This window comes from Dama dama, chromosome 17, assembly GCF_033118175.1.
Source record: "Dama dama isolate Ldn47 chromosome 17, ASM3311817v1, whole genome shotgun sequence".
Taxonomy (NCBI): Eukaryota; Metazoa; Chordata; class Mammalia; order Artiodactyla; family Cervidae; genus Dama; species Dama dama.
The window spans coordinates 14,058,750-14,074,706 of record NC_083697.1 but is presented as its reverse complement, the minus strand read 5'-3'; the positions used below and the strand labels follow the sequence as shown (position 1 = coordinate 14,074,706).

The 15,957-nt window shown below is 40.4% G+C and overlaps 1 protein-coding gene and 1 long non-coding RNA gene across 3 annotated transcripts in view; one reads left to right on the top strand and one right to left on the bottom strand.

Annotated features, from left to right (window-relative positions):
• Positions 1 to 15,957, bottom strand: part of LOC133071613 (uncharacterized) — a 352,151-nt gene that overhangs the window by 26,223 nt on the left and 309,971 nt on the right. The window contains exon 10 of the long non-coding RNA XR_009696472.1: positions 7,397 to 7,503. This is a non-coding gene — a long non-coding RNA (uncharacterized LOC133071613). The remainder of the gene's footprint in view (positions 1 to 7,396; positions 7,504 to 15,957) is intronic.
• The window catches only part of SYNPO2 (synaptopodin 2), a 200,804-nt gene that overhangs the window by 22,082 nt on the left and 162,765 nt on the right, over positions 1 to 15,957 (top strand). The window lies entirely within an intron of this gene.

Sequence of the window (15,957 nt, the reverse complement as noted above, 5' to 3'; positions counted from 1 at the left end):
TGATCTCAACTTCCTAACCAAAAACTAAAAAAGATAACCCGCCCTTACCTCCCACTATATTATCCTGCCTCTCTGGACTCAAGGTAAGCATCATCCTGAATTCTTTATTTATTATTACTTGCCTTTCTCTTTATATAGTTTAATTGAATATTTCAGTTCAGTTCAGTTGCTCAGTCGTGTCCGACTCTTTGCGACCCCATGGGCTACAGCACGCCAGGCCTCCCTGTCCGTCACCAACTCCCGCAGTCCACCGAAACCCATGTCCATTGAGTTGGTGATGCCATCCAACCATCTCATCCTCCATCGTCCCCTTCTCCTCCTGCCCTCAATCTTTCCCAGCATCAGGGTCTTTTCAAATAAGTCAGCTCTTTGCATCAAGTGGCCAAAGTACTGGAGCTTCAGCTTCAGCATCAGTCCTTCCAATGAACACCCAGGACTGATCTCCTTTAGGATGGACTGGTTGGATCTCCTTGCAGTCCAAGGGACTCTCAAGAGTCTTCTCCAACATCACAGTTCAAAAGCATCAATTCTTCGGCGCTCAGTTTTCTTTATAGTCCAACTCTCACATCCATACGTGACCACTGGAAAAACCATAGCCTTGACTAGACTGACCTTTGTTGGCAAAGCAATGTCTCTGCTTTTTAACATGCTGTCTAGGTTGGTCATAACTTTCCTTTCAAGGAGTAAGTGTCTTTTGATTTCATGGATGCGATCACCATCTGCAGTGATTTTGGAGCCCAAGAAAATAAAATCTGACAGTTTCCAGTGTTTCCCCATCTATTTGCCATGAAGTGATGGGACCGGATGCCATGATCTTAGTTTTCTGAATGTTGAGTTTTAAGCCAACCTTTTCACTCTCCTCTTTCACTTTCATCAAGAGGCTCCTTAGTTCTTTGCTTTCTGCCATAAGGGTGGTATCATCTGCATATCTGAGGTTATTGATATTTCTCCCAGCAATCTTGATTCCAGCTTGTGCTCCATCCAGCCCAGCATTTCTCATGATGTACTCTGCATATAAGTTAAATAAACAGGGTGACAATATACAGCCTTGACATACTCCTATTCCTATTTGGAACCAGTCTATTGTTCCATGTCCAGTTGTAACTGTTGCTTCCTGACCTGCATATAGGTTCCTCAAGAGACAGGTCAGGTGGTCTGGTATTCCCATCTCTTTCAGAATTTTCCACAGTTTATTGTGATCCACACAGTGAAAGGCTTTGGCGTAGTCAATAAAGCAGAAATAGATGTTTTTCTGGAACTCCCTTGCTTTTTCAATGATCCTAGCAGATGTTGGCAATTTTTTCTCTGGTTCCTCTGCCTTTTCTAAAGCCAGCTTGAGCATCTGGAAGTTCACGGTTCATGTACTGGTGAAGCCTGGCTTGGAGAATTTTGAGCATTACTTTGCTAGTGTGTGAGATGAGTGCAATTGTGCAGTAGTTTGAACATTCTTTGGCATTGCCTTTCTTTGGGACTGAGACAGAATTGAATATTTATGCATTCTTAAGAAAGAGATATTTTAAGTTTAATTATTTTTAACTTTATAAGAAGGGCATCATACTGCATTTAGTCTTTGGAGATTTTGTTTTTCTCAATATGTTACCACTGGCCTATATCCATATGGCTGCAACCTGTTTGCTTGTTGTGTTGGGTGTGTAACCTTCTACTATGTGAACATCTCACAGTTTACCTATCATTTTCTTTTCAAAGGAAATGTGGGCTGCTCCAGGTGTTTGCTGTTCTGAGCAGTGCTGCTAGAACATCTCCTGTTGCAAGTGGGTGAGGGTTTCTTTTAGCTATAAAGTCAGGAGTAGAGCTGTTGGGTCACAGATTTGAAAATGATCAGCTTAGGAGGAAAAACTATTTTTCAAATAGATACATGACTTACAATTCCACCAGCAATGCCTAAGGAACCCTATACCTCCACATCTTCTCCAACACTTGATCAGGTTTTTTAATTTTTGCCATTCCTTTGGCAGTAAAATATTATCTCTTGTGGTCTTGATTTGTATTTCTCTGACCACAAGGTAATTCAAATATCTCTTCATTTGCTTTTTGGCAATATGTGTTTTTTATTCTGTGAATTGCTTATTCATATCTTTAGAATATTTTTCTTTTAGGTTATTTGTGTCCTTCTTGACTGATTAGTATAAGAACTTTACCCATTCTTCATATAATAAACCTTGTCAGTTGAATGTATACTAAATGAACTCACAAAGTTTATAACCTTTTCATGTTATTTAAGGTTTCTTTGGATGAACAACAATTTCAATATAGCCAAAAGTATCAATTATCTTCTTTTATAATTAATTTTTTGGATCTTGTTAGAAAAATATTTTATTACACTAAAGTCTAAGAAATATACACCTATATTTTCTGTAAGATCTGAGTTTTTGTAATTATTATTTAAAATGTTTTTTCCAAGATGTTTTCCAGATTTATTGTTTACAATAAACCTTTTTATTTTTCTTAAAAAGTGGTGTTCTTTCAATTCCAGGAAATTTCTGCTACTTTCAAAAATTTTGTTTTAATCATCTTGGAGATTAAAAGTAACCTGGTTAAAAGCAATCCCCCGCCATCTGCCACCACCACCTCACATTTATAGAATTCAGCCATTGCAATTTTCTGACTTAATAATGGCATCAGGGTGTTGTGACAATAGCTAGGAATCCAGTTTTTTTAATTTTTGAATTCTTCAGCTGTAGCTTTGTTGTTTGGATAAGTGAAGTAGGAAAGAATTTAGTAAAAAAATGAAACCTATCTTTATACTATGTAGCCATATGTACATACATGTACATGTGTGTTCCTTTTTATGTATGACGTCCAGGGAGCAACACTAAAAATATTTCAGTCTGTAAAAATGAATTTGTGGTAATGGATAAATATCAATCACTTGTACTTTATTTAAAAGAAAAAATTGATTATGCCAGGAGTCATTTTTCTAGTTAATTCTAAGACAGCGAGAAAAAGACTGGTGGCAGGCATATTTTGGTATAATGTAAGGAGAATAAAACAATTGCAAAATATTTGGAAAATTAGCTAAATTTCAAGCCTCCATATACTAAAATTTGACATTCTCTCACTTTTCAAATTCAGTGAATGAGCAGAGTTAGAGAAAAGTCCAAATTAAGGTGATCATTTTCCCATCAAATTATAGAGCTGGGCAGAGAGGAGCTAACTCAGCAGTGTTTACTGCGTGGCCCTACGTTTTAGAGTCTTTCCCATTTAGCTCTCTATTCAGATTCTTTGCAATACAAATTCCATGTTTTACAAGTTTCCTCGAAACTGCAAGTTTTCTTTTTTACTTTTGAAAACAAATTTCTTTAATAAAGTAGCCAAAATATAATCCTGAACTGCAACCAGAAGTTTCAATGTTTACATAAAGAAATATCCTTTCATTTTTCACCACTTCACATGTGGCCAGGTGCACATGTTTATGTAATGTGTTTATCTGTAATAGATTATAATGTAGGAGAAACATTAAATAAATCTACAGATATACTTGGCCAGGTGGCTCACCCATTAGATCTGTATTTTATAGTGTTCTATTTTTTGGTTGTTGAGAATACGTTCGAATAGAAATGGACAGAGGTTTATCTCTAGAAACAGGTTTGATTTCCTTAAAAGGCAGTTGTTGCTTTTCTCCTTCGCTTCTCTGGAGAACTGGCTGCAAAGTGGGAATAGTTATGCTATGACTCATTTACAAGGCTCTGCACAGCATATAGAGTTCAGATAAAATTATAATGAAACAGAATCTAATTAGACTCTGTGGAACAAGAGAGTAATTTTTAAAAGGAAATTTTATGGATTGCATTTTCCTAAATCTACTTTGTTGATAAAATAAGCTGTTCCTTGTTTTTTAAAAAAGACTTAATGCAAACATTGGAATAAGATTTTCACTTGCCTTTTAAACTCAGTACATCTAGTTTGGTATTTGCCAAAAGGTATGACATGTATTGTTATGTTAGTGATTACTGGATAAATTAGAAATGATTTAATTCTTGTTCAGGTGTCTCAATGACTACTTTAGATTCTTAAGTTCATCGAATTGCATATAAAAAATATAATTGTACCAACCATACTGCCTAGCTTAAAATGTAAGCTATCATAAAATTAAATATACATTTTAAGATTTCTATAGCAGTAGCAAACTGAAATGCTTTTTGCTTTGCCAGTTTTAGCAAGATGTTCCCAGTGTGAATATGTTGTTTGAAAATGCAGATAATGCTTTACTCATGTGAGCACAATGAGATCTTTAAAAATACTTATTGAATACTTATTCAAAAAGACTTAGTTAATGAATACTTACACTGAGTGAGGGAGAGCAAATATAAGGGACAGACATGACAGGAAGTGCTAATAGAGCATGACATTTATTCTTCAGAGTTTGGATTGGGCCTCCCTGTCCTTTAGGTCTGTGCTGTATCAGCCATCTGCAGTTAGAGTTGGACTTTGACCTCAATCTCTGCAGTCACCATACTAAGTCAGCCCCCAGCCCCATATTTTGGCTACAAAATAACAAAGTAATTAAAGGAAAAGAGAAAAATGTGTTCATCTGAATATGAGTTTTTAAAAACTGCTTTGGTGTCAATGAACATCAGTTAAGGGAGTGCCATGAATCAAACTAGGCTCCTGGGATGCAAAGATGAATATTAAAAAGTTCTTCTCTTCAAAAAGCTTGCATTATTATAGAAAGAGTCAAATATGTGATACAATTAGTATGATATGATGTTCTAAGTGTTTTTGTAGACGATGGTGTAGACAATAATGGAGACAAAAAGGGAGATATACAGGGGTGATCAGAATGTTTTCTGGAAGATGAAATACGTAAACTGAAGCATGAATACAGGAAGGCTTCTGTCTGGATGGAGCAGGGGCAAACAGGACATGTTCTAAGAAGGAGCAGCCTTAAGGCATAAACCAGCATGGCCTGTAAGATCCTCTGAGAGCAAGAGTTTGCTGCAACCAGGGCCTCGGGGTGTGCATGAGTGGGGCACCTGAGGGTGGAGAGCTGCAGATGAGATACATTGTCATGGAGTTAGGCAGGAGCCAGCTCATGGAGGGACTTGTGACCTTGAAGTAGCTAGAATTTTCAAAAGGCAATGAGAATCCGTTAAAACCATTTTACACCTTTAAGGAATAATATGATCAAGCCCTGGAGACAGGATTGGTTGGGTGAGGGACCTGAAGGCTGGGAGAGGACAGAGGATGAGAAGTAGAAAAGAGGAGATGAAGCCCATTGATCAGAATAATTAGATTCTGTAGGATTAGGTGGTTATACAGGTAGTATAGGAGAAAAAAGAATCTGAGCTGACCTGGGTAACTGAGCAAATTTTAGGGTCATGCTTGGAGATAGTGACTATAGAAGAAGGAAGAGGTGTACAAGAAGGATAACAGGCTTACTTTTGTGCATTTGAAGTGGGAGATTGTTGGAGAATATCCACAGTGTCTCGTTGGCAATTATGGGTAAGGCTCCAGAGCTCAGGAGAGAGGGAAAGATTTGGAATTCATCTGTGTGCAGCTGGTGGTTGAAGTCATTGGAGTGGGTGAGATCACCCACATCAAGAAAAACAACTGTTATCTAAGTGATCCAGCTTCACACAGAGTAGATACAACAGTTCTTGGCACCTACGGCGGGCACGCTACCAGGTACTTGTTCTGTCCTGGACTGTACACAGCCTCTAAGAATAAATAACCCAGCATGGAACAGAGGAAAGGCGGTTGTTGGCTGCGCTCTTTCTCTCTCCTCTGCAAGGTAATTTAACCATCAAGAAAACTCTTTGTAGCTTTAGTGTGATCTAATAAGAAATATGCATTTCCTACTCCAACTTTATTAAAATTGCATACTGGAACAGTTTTGCTGAGGATGAAATAAATCTGAAGTCAAGTGAGTATGTTCGAAATACACATATGAAACCATTTGTTTTTTGAACACCAATCTAATCATGGGATAACCAGGTTGTAGGTGGGCTCCTTGGCCAAATCAAGAATAATCTCCACCTACAGTATAGAAGTTTGTACATGGAACTCTGCTTAATGTTATGTGTCAGCCTGGATAAAAGGGGAGTTTGGGGGAGAATGAATACATGTATATGTATGACTGAGTTCCTTTGCTGTCCGCCTGAAACTGTCCCAACACTGTTAATCAGCTCTGCGTGCGCACTATGTTGCCTCAGTCATGTCCGACTCTTTGCAACCCCATGGACTGTAGCCTGCCAGGCTCCTCTGTCCATGGGGACTCTCCAGGCAAGAATACTGCATCTCTTATGTCTCCGGCGTTGGCAAGCAGATTCTTTACCACTAGCACCACCTGGGAACCGTTTAATCAGCTATGCTGTCTGTGCTATGCTTAGTCGCTTTAGTTGTGTCCGACTCTTTGCGACCCCGTGGACTGCAGCTCACTGGCTCCTCCATCCACGGGATTCCCTAGGCAAGAGTACTGGAGTGGGCTGCCATGCCATCCTCCAGGTTATCAGCTATACCCCAATACAAAATAAAAAGTTTTTTTAAAAAAGGGAAGAATCTCCTCTAGCCAAGGAAGATGGTTATTAAAATCCACCCGAGTTCTTTACCTAGCCTCTAAGTGTTGGCATGCTCTAGGGTTTCACTGCCTTCTCATTCTGTGATTGCATCCTTTGAGATTCTCCTGCCTTTATTACGATAATGCTGTCCCCATCTCTGTCCCTAGAACCTTACTTTCAGATCTGTCCTCCACACATTTGCTAGCTGTTGTGATGTTGGCAAAACACACACTGGCCCTTGCTACCTTCCTGATTAAAACCCTCCAGTGTTTCCTTGTTCCTTTCAGACTAAAGCAAATACTGTTTAATTTTGGGAAAATGGATCCTTTATCAATGATGCTCTAATTCTTTAGCCTTATCTTTTTTCCTTCTTACTATTTGAGCTTTAAACTCTAGTAACACCAATTGCTTACTCTTCACATATATGCATGTATGTATACTTTTTTGGGTCACCTGTCTTCACTCTGGCTTCTCCCTGTATATACAACTCTCTCCCTCCTAAGATGGTGAGGTGTCTTGGCCCTGAATGAATTAGCTCTCTATTTTCATAATACTGTGTGCCTATCCTTGTTACTTAACACATTATTTCATAATTACCGTTTATATGGCTGTTTCCTTCACTACCCTGGGATCACCTTGCAGGTAGCCAACTGTGTTGAATTCATCTTTGCATCATTAGTGACTAACATATGCTCATAAAATGGTTAAACAAATAAGGGAGGAGTGAAGATCAAGGGAAAACTCATGAAAAACATTTTTTGTACTTCAGTTTAATTGTTTTAGCCACTTTGTAATTCCAGTTAACCATATGCAGATTTGTTACTGCTAAATTATTTTTGTTACCAGTTCTAGTCAGAGACTCTCTGAAGTGGACGTACCTTTACAGGATGTGCAGAGCTGTTTCCTTCCCTCAAGAACTCCTTCAGTTTTGGAGAAAAAAGTAGATTGGCTGTCTGCCCCAAGATGCACAGGTAGCTGATCCCTTCTGCAAGTAAAAACATGCTATATTGGTGGTACTTCTTACTTTATCCTCCTGAAAAATTTCCTGAGGAAACTCCCAACTGTTTACTGGCTAGTCTGACAGGATGGTCAAATAGGTTTTGCTTTTAACTCTTTTCTACCTACATGTTTATGGGACCTATATATGTTCTACCCACATATTTGATTAGGATGTACATGTTTATACAAAGAGACATATATTATATTTGTTTATAAAACCAAAGAGGGTTGACAGTCTTTTCCAGTACGTTAACTCCTGGCATTTTTTGATTTCTGTTAGTTGTGAATTTAATTGCTGCTATTGTAACAGGATGGAGAGATGAAGTATTGTCTTACATTTTAAACTCATGTCCTACAAGAATCACTTTGTGTTAGGGACTTCAGACAGCTAAGAGGCTCAGGCTGTTAGGAAGAAATAAGATGGTGTTACTGGAAATATCATCTACACACTTTCACCATGTATTTTTGGACTGGCTGGCTTTATCTATGCATGCATTTTTTATTATAGATATGTGCTACAGTACAAAGTAAATCCTGTAAATAAAGCAATACATCTCATGATATATAATAAAGGAACTGCAATATCCAAGATCCTTGCATATGTTTGGGGGGAAAAGTTTCTGCCATACACACAACATGGTGGCAACTTCAGATAGTTGGTGTTTTAATCAAATTTCACACATAGTCCAAAACCTTGAAGGTTTCTCCCTAGATCTAAATATTAAAAAAAAAAAAAGGTGGTTAATTGACCTGTGCCATCCCTCCTCGAACATAGATGCATACAGATGCTGGCTATTGAGTATAGCTGAGGACATAGCTAGAGACTGCAGACACGTTGGAGAGGAGACGCTCTAACATCAAACCTTTGTGCCCCTCTATGACGAGGCTCCTTTCCTTAACTTCCTGAACCTCTGCTTATGAAAAGTTCCTAGCATGAGGAAAGGACAGATATCTCAATAGGCTGTACTAGATACACACAGGACAAACCATGAGACAAAAGCCAATGGAGTTCATGTGATAAGTTTTTCAAGAAAGTTTTGAGGGGATTGTTATTCTAAGTTTCAGTTAATGCTGATCTCAGCTGGAATAATTTGCTCTCCTATGTAATCTGTGTTTTAGTACACACGCAGTTGACAGGAGCTGCCTAGATACATCAGGTTTTACACATCTCTCAGTAAATCAAAGCTTTAAATGTGAAGGGCAGTACCCAGGGGCTTTGTATGGGTGTGTAGTATTCTACAGTGGATTAAGGACCAACAGATCAATGCAAAATTACAGACATATCAAAAATAATCCCTCTGTCACTGGATTAAGGACCAACAGATCAATGCAAAATTACAGACATATCAAAAACAATCCCTCTGTCATGGGTATGCCCTAACTCTAGGATGGTAGAGGTCTGCAAGAAATCATTGCCCATTTTTTATTTGCAGAGTATGGGGATCTAGAATCAGCAGAAGAAAGTCTCGTGGCACAATTGCAGTGAGGAGTATAGAACTTTTTAATTTGGCATTGCCTTTTAGGTGTTATTATGCAGGATGGAACAAAGCCGCAAGCGTTCGGAGTTAATTCATTGTTAATAACCACGTGGCTCTTGATAAGGTAGAAGTACTTCCCCAAATGTGCATCTAGTGTACCGGCAACACAGAAGCCAACAGGGGTTCAGAACAAAAAGGCGAGAACTTGCTCAGTGCTGGAGCAGTTGTGCCCGCCGGCATTTCTTCTCCTGCCCCCGTGCATTCATGCCCATCTTCTTAGGCTCTTGACAGGGCCATCCGTGCTCGTCCCGCTGTGGATGACAGAGCATTTCTGGGTGGACGTGGCGGAGGGCTGAGGGATCTCTAAACAGATACAGAGGGATTCCCTCTTATAGTACGTCTTCTCTGGCCAGGTAAGTAAGGCTCAGTGATTAGGAAGTGGCGGTCTTTCCCGCTGGCATCTGCGCTGTTCTGAGGGAGGTTTTCCTCTAGGCCCCTCTGCAGGCAGCAAGGCAGCTTCTCTCCTGTCTTGTTTCCGTCAGCCTTTCAGTTGCAAAAGCCCCAGTGTTGTGCGCTGAAGGTGAGTAGCCAACATACGACCAGGATTCAGAAAACTATTCTGCAAATTGCTATCCAAGGCACATAAAACCTAGTACACAGTCTTTGTACCTGTAGTGATCCAATAACCGACGTTTTTCTTGAAGTGAGGGTGATTGTCCTTTTCCTTCCATGGCATATGCTCCCACCTGCACTGCTAATTCCATCACATGGTGAGATGTACCACTTCGTTAGAATTTCTGTTTACAATCTAATTAATTTTGTGGAGGGCACCAAAGTTTCAAGAATGTGGTCATTTCAGTGCCATGGTAACTAAACAAATGTGATTTAGAGAAGCATCAGGATGGAAAACATTGCTGACTTGGCAAGAGAACACAAGGAAATACGATTTCAGTACCGGGACTTACTAGCATGTGAAGCGTCAGATATAGTTTACTACTCAGCCATATGCATCAGATATGAATTGCTGCCTAGACTCACCAGCCACTGTTGTGCCAGCCTCAAATCACTTGATTGTTGGCCTTAAAAGCCCAGCCTACTTGGAAATAATGCATTGATTTTTTTTTTCCACCCCCAAAGCCCATTCCAGTTACTGCATTTTTTTTTCTTGGCTAGTCACTGTTCATTGTTGTTACTTAAATATCAGAAGTTCTACTTTTAATACAGGCCCCAGGTATCAGGGCTTATGACCTGTGTGTGAGGACACAAGCCTAAATATCTTGAACTCATTTTCTTTCTCAGAGCAACATTTATTATTACCTTTAGGCTCATTAAAGTCTAATTCTAATAGAGTTCATCAATGTAGCTGTATTTAATTATTATTAACATCACTAGGTCAGTTTAATTCTGTCTCCAGTACATTTGGAAGAAGGGGAGGTGGGATCTATCTTAGAGATAAGTTAGAGTTCCCCATGAACTTAGGGGTGCCTTGTATGACTGTTAACTCTTTGCCTGCTGGGTTCAGGTTACAATTATAGATACAGAGTTGGTATCCTGAAATCTCAGTGTGACAGTTTCCCAACCTTGATGTTTCACAATTCCAAGACATTTAAAAAATGTCTAAAAAATTCCAATGTTTTGTTTTATTGAGGTATACTTGATGTACATTATTATATAAGCTTCAGGGGGTCAAAATAGTTTCACAGTTTTTAAAGGTTATATTCCACTTGTAGTTCTTATAAAATATTGGGTGTGTTTCCTGTGTTGTGCTATATATCCTTGTGGCTTATGTATTTTATATATAGTAATTTGTCCCTCTTACTCCCCAACCATTGTCTTGCTAGGTACTGGGAAAACAAAGACCAATTAGACATAGACTGCCTCCAACTGGAGGAGGGCATGGCAGCCCGCTCCAGTCCTCTTGCCTGGAGAATCCCATGGACAGAGGAGCCTGGCGGGCTACAGTCCATGGGGTCACAGAGAGTCGGACGTGACTGCGTGACTAACACACTGCCTCCGAAATGTAGTCTTATCGGGGAGACAGCAGTAGATTTTCTCGAGGCAGAGGAGGAGAGATGCAAGTGGAACTGATGGAACAATATCTGAAACGGCGAGCAGGCCTGGCACAGTGGGTGTGTGAGGAGGTCTGCAAGTACAGGACAGCGCTGGGGATTACAGGCGGTGACCTGGAGAGGTGGTCAGGGGCCAGACGGGGAGGCCTTTGTAAGCCTGGATGCAGACCTTGGGTTTCGTCCTGTCAGTATGTAATATTGAGCTAGTCAAAGCATTAGTGAAAAAAGAAAAAAAAAAAAAAGCATTAGTGAGAGGAAAATTGATTCACATAATTCTTGAGCCATCCAGGAGAGGAAAAAAAATCTTTTGCTTTTTTATACATGTCTGGAGCTGCTGGGAAGCTACTGCAACTGTAGAATATGGTGAGGAGGTGAACTGTGGCAGCTGCAGTGGGTTGCGGAGAACAGGACGTGGTTAAGGAATGTCTGGGTCACACAGTGGAAAGACTAAGTTGATCCATTGGATGTAGGAGGAAAGAATAATAAGGGTGACTAACAGATTGTTTCTCTGCCTTGATTAAATGGTTCTGACACCTACTCAGAAGAGAACACAGCACCCCCTGGAGTGGTGCAGTGCACACCTGTACAAAGACACACAGTAACCCTGAGAGCGAGGCTGCAGGTTAGGCTCTGAGCTTTCTAGCAGTCAAAGCATGGAGAAAAATACAGTCAGTTACAAGAGGCACAGTATTCAAAGGTGTATATAAGGGACTAGATCTGATAGAGTGCCTGATGAACTATGCGCAGAGGTTCGTGACATTGTACAGGAGACAGGGATCAAGACCATCCCCAACAAAAAGAAATGCAAAAAAGCAAAATGGCTATATGAGGAGGCTTTACAAATACCTGTGAAAAGCAAAGGAGAAAAGGAAAGGTATAAGCATCTGAACGCAGAGTTCCAAAGAACAGCAAAGACAGAGAAGAAAGCCTTCCTCAGTGATCAATGCAAAGAAATAGAGGAAAATAATAGAATGGGAAAGACTAGAGATCTCTTCAAGAAAATTAGAGATACCAAGGGAACATTTCATGCAAAGATGGGCTCAATAAAGGACAGAAATGGTATGGACCTAACAGAAGCAGAAAATATGAAGAAGAGGTGGCAAGAATACACAGAAGAACTACACAAAAAAGATCTTCATGACCATGATAGTGTGATCACTCACCTAGAGCCAGACATCCTGGAATGCAAAGTCAAGTGGGCCTTAGAAAGCATCACTACGAACAAAGCTAGTGGAGGTGATGGAATTCCAGTTGAACTATTTCAAATCCTAAAAGATGATGCTGTGAAAGTGCTGCACCCAATATGTCAGCAAATTTGGAAAACTCAGCAGTGGCCACAGGACTGGAAAAGGTCAGTTTTCATTCCAGTCCCAAAGAAATGCAATGCCAAAGAATGCTCAAACTACTGCACAATTGTACTCATCTCACATGCTAGTAAAGTAATGCTCAAAATTCTCCAAGCTAGGCTTCAGCAATACGTGAACCGTGAAATTCCAGATGTTCAAGCTGGCTTTAGAAAAGGCAGAGGAACCAGAGATCAAATTGCCAACATCTGCTGGATCATCAAAAAAGCAAGAGCGTCCAACAAAAAAATCTATTTCTGCCTTATTGACTATGCCAAAGCCTTTGACTGTGTGGATCACAGCAAACTGGAAAATTTTGAGAGATGGGAATACCAGACCACCTGACCTGTCTCTTGAGGAACCTATATGCAGGAGGGGAAGCAACAGTTAGAACTGGACATGGAACAACAGACTGGTTCCAAATAGGAAAAGGAGTACGCCAGGGCTGTATATTGTCACCCTGCTTATTTAACTTATATGCAGAGTACATCATGAGAAACGATGGGCTGGAAGAAGCACAAGCTGGAATCAAGATTGCCAGGAGAAATATCAATAACCTCAGATATGCAGAAGACACCACCCTTAAGGCAGAAAGCAAAGAAGAACTAAAGAGCCTCTTGATGAAAGTGAAAGAGGAGAGTGAACAAGTTGGCTTAAAGCTCAACATTCAGAAAACTAAGATCATGGCATCTGGTCCCATCGCTTCATGGTAAATAGATGGGGAAACGGTGGAAACAGTGGCCGACTTTATTTTGGGGGGCTCCAAAGTCACAGCAGATGGTGATTGCAGCCATGAAATTAAAAGACGCTTACTCCTTGGAAGGAAAGTTATGACCAACCTAGACAGCACATTAAAAAGCAGAGACATTACTTTGTCAACAAAGGTCCATCTAGTCAACGCTATGGTTTTTCCAGTGGTCATGTATGGATGTGAGAGTTGGACTATAAAGAAAGCTGAGCACCGAAGAATTGATGCTTTTGAACCGTGGTGTTGGAGAAGACTCTTGAGAGTCCCGTGGACTGCAAGGAGATCCAACCAGTCCATCCTAAAGGAGATCAGTCCTGGGTGTTCATTGGAAGGACTGATGCTGAAGCTGAAACTCCAATACTTTGGCCACCTGATGTGGAGAGCTGACTCATTTGAAAAGACCCTGATGCTGGGAAAGATCAAAGGTGGGAGGAGAAGGGGACAACAGACGATGAGATGGCTGGATGGCATCACCAACTCAATGGACATGAGTTTGGGTGAACTCTGGGAGTTGGTGATGGACAGGGAGTTCTGGTGTGCTGCGGTCCATGGGGTCGCAAGGAGTCAGACACGACTGAGCAACTGAACTGACTGAATGAGACAAAAACTGTAAGATGCTATAAGTTATAAACTGTAATAAAGGTTGTGGTGTTGGTGGTTTAGTCGCTAAGTTGTGTCTGACTCTTGCAACCCCATGGACTGTAGCCTGCCAGGCTCCTCTGTCCATGGGATTCTCCAGGCAAGAATACTGGAGTGGTTTGCCATTTGCTTCTCCAGTAATGAAGGTAAGTTATTACTATTATAGTCCAAATATGCCTTCACTGGAGGAGCCAGGGTGCTGTCTTCCAGCTCTCCTAGGTCTGCCAAAGCCCAGCAGTGGGGTTTGCTTCCCCTCACGTCTGTCCGTAGTAAGTGAGAAAGCCCTCCGTGCCCTCCCTGGGGCCCACCTTAGCAGGCAGACACAGAAGCAGCAGGGACTCCCCCTCTGAACCATCGCAGTCCGTAGACTGACACCTCTTTCTTAGAGGTGTACTGAGGGAGACATCATCTATTCCATTCTCTTCCTGGAGCCTTCTCCTTCTTTCCCTTCAGCAGAACACAAAACCCCCTCTAGCCCTGTGTCACCAGTTTGTCCAACATGCACAGCCTTGCCTGGACCCTAGCACGTGCTGGGCGGAGGAGCAAGATGAGATTCCTGCCACAGATATTTTCTGCATTTAAACAAACTTCCAAGATTTGACATTATTCCAACCTTTACTCTTATTTTTCCAACTCATAGTAGCTGCTGATTCTCTTCAGTTTATCCTAGAGCCAAGATATAAAATGCTGGAACCAGGAAAGATCCTAAAATTACCTTGGCCAATCTTGTCCTTTTTCAGATGAGGAAACTGAGGTGCAGAAAAGTAAAGCCATGCAACCAGGTGGTGTCTGAGAAGAGTCTCGATTCAAGTGCCCTGACTCTCAGACAATATTTTTCCATCACCAAGCTGCTTCCCAGAACTTTCTTGAAATCGCACAAGAGAGATAGAGGGGAGGGGAGGGAGAGGGAGAGAGAGAGGAAGGGGAAAACAGAAAATGTGTTGTTGATTAGCATTCTATACTAGAAAAGTAGAATTGTCAAGAAAAATGTATCTTTTGCATTTTAGACATTCTAGTACTATATCTGCAAGATAGTACTATTAATATATTATGTCTCTATGAATGTAGAGACTTGACTCTGCATTATGATACGTAATGGTGGCCATGCTGACCCAGGGTTGCCTGTAATGATGTTATTCCAGAGTTTGTTTTTTCTAAAAATGGTTGAAGACTTACAATCATGACAGAACTTTGGAAAATGATGGATGTTTAATGTTCCATGGATGACTGAGAATTTGCAAAGGCCGTTGCTGCTGCAAGATATCTACAAGATATCTAGTAGCTGCTGTTAGTTTTACATATATATTCTATGGATATAATTTGAGTTTTTGGAAAATTTAGTTTTGCTATCCATCTTGAAAAAAAAAAAAAAGGCATTCTGCTTTATATGTCTTGTGCTGGTATTATATAGAAATTGGTCAGGAAACTCTACTGATCTAGAAATATTAAACTTTCCCCCCATTTCAAACTTTATAATGCTTTGTGTTAAAAATGTATATGGGCTGATTACAGAAAAGGAGAAACTATTCTCTTATTTAAAAAGCCTTTGTGCTTGGACCTCAACCTGAGAGAAGGAGGGTGTCTGCTGGGTGCTCAGGATCTGCAGAGGCCAGGCTGCCCGACTCCCATGACAGGAGATTTGCTAGGCAACCAGAGCGAGCTTTCAAATAAGCCTGGATATTCCTGCCTGGCCGGCCGCCATCTTCCCAGAAGACAAGTAGGCACAGTAGATTAGAACTGAACCGTAATTGCGGATGTGTTACCCTTTAAGAAGTGTTGATATTTTATGGCAAGAGGTTTGTTTGTTCAGAACTAATCAGTCCATGTAAGGCTTTAGTTGCTAATTGGTCAGGATCAAAACTTATAAAAAGCATTTGAAAAACAGCCATTGGTGATTATATTGTAGGGAAAAAAAACACTTCTGACTTATGATGAAGTCAGAAGTGTTGATCTTTGAGAAAGCTTGCCAACCTACATATAAATTTGTGTGGGAAGAAATACATTTAAAATATGTCCTTCTAGAATAAACTAAAAAAAGCTTCTCTAAGCAAGAAGAAAACAGATGGCACAGGTCTTATTAGGTCATAACTGATACTTTGAGACTTGAAAATCCAGACTAGTTTCAGACATCCAAATGTGTGCAGTGACATTTCTTTAGAAAGG